A 7,467-nucleotide genomic window follows, 5' to 3' on the forward strand; every position below is an offset into this window, starting at 1 on the left:
CCTTCATGGCACTAAGCTAGTGAACTAGTGAGTAAGTCTTCTCTTTGAGAGGGAGCATTCTTCTCTTTACCATGCTCCTTTCCCAGCTTTCATAATCCATTTATGAACCTATCTGGCCCTTTTAGGCATTTGAGTTTTGACCCTTGTTATATACGATGCAATGTACCTAGATGACAATATTTTATGGTGTCATTGTCTTTTACACCATATTACCTTATACTCATTTATATGAACACCTCATTTCAGCTGTCATGAACTATGAGCATTTAATGTAAGAAAGTTGAACATTTACATAACAAGAAAAATAAAATTATAATGATAAGGAATTCATCTTGTAAAAATATGTATTTCTTTTTACATTGGGGTCAGAAACATGGCAACTACTCATGGAATAGATACATCCACATTTATAATTGATCAAATCTGTCAAGAAAACATTACTTGTTTACCATGTTCTATGCATTGAACTTGACTCTACCAAAAAAAAAAAAAAAAAGCGTGAAGAAGAGAAACATGCCACCGAGGTGGGGAGCAGGTAATAATTAAGCCAACTCTTCTCACTTCAAAACAACAATCACCTGTTATGATAAGTGCTGAGGAAAAACAAAGAAGATGCTCTGATAGAGAATAAAACATGGGGCCAGATGGGTACCCCAAACTGGATTGGCAGATGGCTATTCTTAGAGAAATATCATTTACAGAGAGACTTGAATGATGCAAAAGGTAGGCATGTTAAAAACGGAGAAAAAAGTATTCCAGACAGAAAAAGAAAAAAAGTCTGCAAATGCCTTGAGGAGAGGAAGAGCTTGGTATGTTCTAGTTACTCAAGGAAGTCTGGTGTGGATGGAAGATGGAGCTGAAAGGAGACTGAGGCATGAGTTCACAGAGCCAACTGGAACCTGGTGATCCTGAAAGTTCCAGGTCTTCAGAAGTAACTTGGATTTAGGTTTTAAACGTTACTTATGTTTTAAGAAGATCACTCTGGTTACTGTGTGGTAAGTGGATTGCCATGTGTCAAGGAGAGAAACAAAGATTCTAATAGTAGTCCTTGTAATAGATCAGTGGTGGGTAGACTAGTTCGGTGGCAGGTAATAGACCTGTAGACTTGTCAAGAATTGCCCATTGATGAGATATAAGGAGGGTGAGGGATGCCTCTGAATATTTTAAAGCTACCTTTATTTTATCACATGGAGAATACCAGGGAATGATCATTCCTAGGAATACAGAAGATAGGGTGGTAGTCAAGATTCAGTTTGGGACATGATCAGTTAGAGATCTCTATGAGAGATCTGGGTGGAGTTGTTAAAGAGACAGATCTGGCAATTAGGGTCAAGGAGATCTGGGTTTCCCCAGAAGTTCTAGCTCTTTTATTAATGAGCAACACTGACCCTTGCCTTGTAAGGTGACATTTGAGGTGACCTACTTCACTTTATGAGTCTCAAATTTTTCTTCCATGGAATGCACTGCTTTGTTAGAGGAACACTTACATTATTATTAGTACTCAAGCAGTATAAATGTTGGACATTACTATTTTATGACAAGAACTCTCAAACTGCAAGATACTGAGTCAGTCATTGAAAGAGTTAAATTCAGATTACCATGATGGCTTTATTAGGCTTAAGAGTGTTTTTGCCTTTAAGATGTTCAGAAAAAAGTTAACTATAATATACACAATGGAATACTACTCAGCCATAAAAAAGAAGGAACCCTTGTAATCTGTGACAACATGGATGAACCTGTAGGATGTCTTGTTAAATAAGCCAGGCACCAAAAGACAAATATTTCATGATCTCACTAATATGTGGAATCTTAAAAAGTTGATCTCATAGAAGCATAGAGCTGAATGGTGGTTATCAGAGGCTGGGGTGGTTGTAGGGGAATGCAGGTGAAGAGTTGGGAAGATGATGGTCAAAGGATACAAGCTTTCCATTAAATAGGATGAATAAGTTCAAGAGATCTGTTGTACCACAAGGTAACTATAGTTAGCAGCATATTGTATTCTTAAAAATGCTAAGTGGGTATAAAGTGTTCTCTCCACAAAAATGATAGTTAAGTGATGTAATGAATATGCTAATTAACTAGATTTAGTTGTTCCACAATGTATATATTATTTAAAACATCATGTTGTGCATGATAAATGAATCTAATTTTTTATGTCAACTTACACATTTTTTAAAGATCATAAGAAGGAATTAACTGGAAAACTCCATTCCAAAATTAAATTGGTCATTAAGATTTAATACTGATAATTAATTCAGAACAAAAAGATTGTTCAGGTGTGACCAAATTCTAAAATGAGAAATTAACAAGTTTTGTTTTTTATCCTTGACTTGATTCTAAAAACAGAGTTCTCAAACCGTAAACTCATAAGCTTAAAGTAAACTTACGATTTGCTGGTCCTTGGCATCTTTCTTTTGCACCTTTAGAATTTTGCTTATGCTCCTTTTTCTGCATGGAATGTTCTCTTTCCTTTTTCTGCCTGGAATATTCTCTTTCCCTTTTCTGTGTGAAATGTTCTCTTTCCTTTGCCTGGGGAGCAGCATCTTCAGTTACCAGCTCCAGTGCCAGCCACTGCACTGCTGAGACTTTTGCTGCAGCCCACTCTCCTCAGACCACTCTCGCATTTTACTCAGTCCCTGGAGCTCCCTGTGTCCGTCTCAGTCATAGCATTTGGCATTTGTTTTCTCAACCGTTGGTTTCCTTTCCTGCTTCTCTCACTTGATGGTGGATTAATTGGGGATTGTAAATTCTTCAGCACTGATTATTATGCTGGGAACGTAGTAGGTTCCTGAGATGTATATAAGGTGATTATTATGCTGGGAACGTAGTAGGTTCTTGAGATGTATATAAGGTGATTATTACGCTGGGGAGGTAGTAGGTTCTTGAGATGTATATAAGGTGATTATTATGCTGGGAAGGTAGTAGGTTCTTGAGATGTATATAAGGTGATTATTATGCTGGGAACGTAGTAGGTTCTTAAGATGTATATAAGGTGATGATTATGCTGGGAACGTAGTAGGTTCTTGAGATGTATATAAGGAAGACAAATAGGCAGAGAGGGAAAAAAAAGAAATTCAATTTTTGTTTTTCAGCAAGTCTGACTGTATTTTGCCAATCACATATTTTAGAATAAAATGAATCAAAATACAAAAACATAGAATTGTAATACTAAATACTCTAGTTTGCCTGAAATTTTTTTCTAATATTTATAAAAAGCACACCTTGAAATATCTTGAAATAAGAAGAAAAAAACATATTATCAACACAAATCTTTTATTAGAACATTTCAGGCAAACTGATGAACAAACATTTTAAGATATTATGATAAGTGGCTCCATATGAATTATTTTCTGGGATTTGTAGTACATAAGACAACTCTATTGTCTTTGTGACAGTTAAAGAAGCAAGTTTTTTTCTGTAAACTGATATTTCCAGGCAAACAAAATTCCAGCACTACTGCCTCCTTTGTCCAGAAGACAGGTTAATACCCAAAGGCAAATGATTTCGGCATTTTCATCACCAAGATCAATGTTTAATTTCTTCACCTAAATAGATTCCTCTTTACCCTTTTGACCTACCTACAGAGTCCCGTCATTCAGCACCCCTAGAATCAGAGTTGGGAGGGTTCTTGATGGGGGGTAATTCTAGCTCTTCCCAAGCTGCAGTCTCTAGACAGGATGAAATATGTGTCCTTCAAGGTACAGACATTCACCAGTTTATGAATAAATTGTATTGTCTTAAGAAATCTGTCATTTAGTTGTTGGGACACATATTCACTTTGTTAATAGAAATACTGCTGAAAACAGTTTTTTCTGCAGCCTGTAAAAGCCTATTTATCTTATAATGGATTGACAGTGTAGCATTTCATGGTACTCAAGAACCCAATCTTAAAATGAAACCGCGATTCACCAACAAAGCATTTTTAGAGTTCTGGCTTTGCTTATGGAAAAAACATCTTCTTCCAACATACTAGCAACTTGACAGTAGCAACAAGGACTCCATGAGCAACAAGGACTCCATGACAGCATATATGGTGTCTCTCATGGTGTAGGACAGGAACCCCAGTAAGACAAGAGGGGAGAAGCAGAAACATAAGATCCAGGTTGTAGGAATTAAAGAACTGTAAGGAAAGAACCTTCCATCATGAAACTCACTTTATCAGGTGATCAGCTTTCATCCACACACCATGTTCCCACTCTTCTCAGGAACTTTCCAGTCTTATCTTCTTCTGTTACTTTCTCTTTTAATAACCTTTTAAAACTCATCTAGTATCACTTTACTATTAGCTTTTTGTGTTCTAGCCCAAGAAAATTTTATTCTCTCTTACTGATAAGCTGGGCCTCCATCTCACCACAGGGCCTTTGCACATGCTAGTACCTTTTCCTGCAATTTCTTTTTGCCCTCAACAATGTATTCTTGCTCCTTTCATCTGGTTAATTGCTATTCATTCTGATTAGGTAAAACTCTCTCTATATTTCTCCATTGCACCAACATTATTCTTCCCTAACACTTATCACAGCTATAGTTTATTTATTTCTGTTATTCTCCAATTAATTCCTATAATTTCCAAACAATCTACAAGATCCATGAGGATAGGAATCCTATTGTATTGGGTTGATCATTGATTGTATCCCCAGTACCTAACACAGTGCTGGCACCTGGGAATCTCTCAGTAAATGGGATTTATTTAGAAACAAGTGAGTCACAATTATAATAAATATCTAATTAAACATAAAATTTTACATTATAAAATAAAAAGTTAATAACTTAATGACAATTACTTATATCTTCTCTTAAAGACTCCTGTCCATAGGACTCAATTTAAAGCTTTAATTATGCTACTTATTCCTCAAAACCAATAGACAGTTTTTCTCATGTTTTCTCATCATTCTTACAGCACTGAAAATAATAGGAAATCAGAAAATTTTTCATTAAATTCTACTTTGAATGCCTCCTTCACCTTACCTCCAATCTATACTTTTTTCATTAACCCAGTTGTATTAGTCCGTTCTCACACTGTTAATAAAGACACACCTGAGACTAGGTAATTTATACAGGGAAGAGATTTAATTGACTCACCGTTCAGTATGATTGGGGAGGCCTCAGGAAATTTACAGTCATGGTGGAAAGGGTAGCAAACATGTCCTTCTTCATATGCTGGCAGGAAGGAGAAGTGCTGGGCAAAGACGGGGAAAGCCCCTTATAAAACCATCAGATCTTGTGAGAACTCACTCACAATCACAAGAACACATGAGGGTAACCACCTTCATGATTCAATTACCTCCCACCAGGTCCCTCCCATGACAAGTGGGGATTACGGGAAATACAATTTAAGATGAGATTTGGGTGGGGACACAGCGAACCCATATCACCAGTGGAATGAAGGTGGCAATATCTGGCATGCATAACTCTGCCTCCTGGTGATCCTTAGAATCCTTCTTAACACAATCATGCAGGCAACTACTACTAATTAATTTTATTGGCACCATGAAATGAAATTGATTTACAATTCCTTAAAGAGGTAAAGTAAAAAGTCTCCTTTCTGTTTACAGCAATATAAACTTTTGGGGAATTGTGATGAGAACTTACTTTCTAATTATTGGCATTTCTCCAGCTCCAACCATACATTAAGAACAGCTTTAAACTGTTCCATAGTTTTGTTGTAAAAAGATAATCTTGGATTATCCAGGTGGACCCAATGTAGTCACAAGGGTCTTAAAGGTGAGAGACAGAAGATGAGTCAGAATGAGATGATGTGAGAAAGTCCACAGGGGCCACTGCTGGCCTTGAAAATGGAGGAAGGGGACACAGTCCAAGGAATGTGTACCGCCTCTAGCAGCTGGAAAAGGCTAGAAAATGCATTTTCTTCTAAAGCCTCCACAAGAGATGCAACCCTGCCAAAACCTATATTTTGGCCCCGTGAGATCCATTTTATGTTTTTGTAAGCTGTTAAGTTTGTGACACAGCAGTAATAGGAAGCAAATACAGTGAGTTTAAGAAACTTGCCAAGTTCACACAGTGAATGGATGGTTAGAAATAAAACCGGGCAGTGTGTTTTACTTAGCTATCATTTTATTTAACTGTCAATGTAAAAACAAATACGTGCATGCACACACACACACAGATGTATATATAAACATAGCATAAATATACATATATGTATATGCATACATAAATGTAATATGTGCATATATCCATGTATACACATATATATGCATGTGTCATTTCCAATGTTGTACTGCCTCATTAATTTTGGTAATTTGAAAATAATACATTTCTATGGTAATACAAGAGCAGAGATATACTCGGTATCAAAGTGGTACTAAATACTGTTTATACAGCCTGTTTCATGAGATGCTGAAGACGTACTGTAAACAGTAATACTTACAAGAAATGAAAGTCTACCAGTGTTATCCTTGGGCAGCCAATTGATTGTGGTTCATGGATTTCATTTACTTTGTGTGAGTGCATCAATCTCCTTTTAAAGCGCAGGGAGAGTTTACAACTAGAATTTTTACTAATGATTGCTGATAGGTTTTTCATGATTTAGATATCAGGAATCTTGAAATCAAAACTAATAGCAATAGACAAGAAGTGATAAACAGATACTTAGAAAGGTATAAGGAAACAAGAGAAGGGAGCTTCATTACAAGAATGAGCTTGGGGAGCAGGTGTGACCAGAGAGTGGAGAAGCTGTGCTAAAAGCCAGGCTTTGATATAACTTGGAGGAAGTATTTAGAACAGTTAGAGAATAGCCACTTCCTAGAGCCAGCAAGAAGACAGATCAACTTGTAATTCCATTATTTTCCAGGTGGATGATACTGAAATATATAGTTAACCTCTCTGAGCTTCTTATCTCTTTAAAAAGCACATTAATATCTACCGCTGGAGGCTGTTGTGATGATTAAGTGAGCCAATGCATGTAAATCACCTAGGATTGGTAGATGTTCAGCAAATATTATTTCCTTTCTTCCTCCCTGCTGTCTCCATTGATTCTTTGCTACCATGCTTTAAGGTCATACATCCTGAAATTTGCTGCCATCAAAGGATATAATAGAGTTGTTTGCCCACTTTTTAAATAAAGTAGGTTAAATGAATTTATTTTCTTTTATTATACCACCTCTTTGGGCCTTTCTTATTGAACTATGCATTATGATTCTTTGAGGAACATAACATTATATAATAGAAATCATTTCTCAATTTTATTTTTCAACAATTTTTTTCACAGGAAATTACATGAGAGAATTGACATGAGACTAGTTCAACAAAACTTATCACAAGAAGCTCAAACTTAAAGTAAAAGCTTGGAATCAAGCATCAGAATATATGAGTCTATAGTTCTATCTTCACTGTTTTGTGGTTGAGTTGAGTTCAAAACAAATATGTAATGTTTTAAGAACTTTGTTCTACCTCCGTTGTCTTTCTATGAAGAGTTTTGAGGATGAAACTGCAAGCAGTATGCAAAAG

The sequence above is a fragment of the Pan troglodytes genome, chromosome 2 (assembly GCF_028858775.2).
Source record: "Pan troglodytes isolate AG18354 chromosome 2, NHGRI_mPanTro3-v2.0_pri, whole genome shotgun sequence".
Lineage (NCBI taxonomy): Eukaryota > Metazoa > Chordata > Mammalia > Primates > Hominidae > Pan > Pan troglodytes.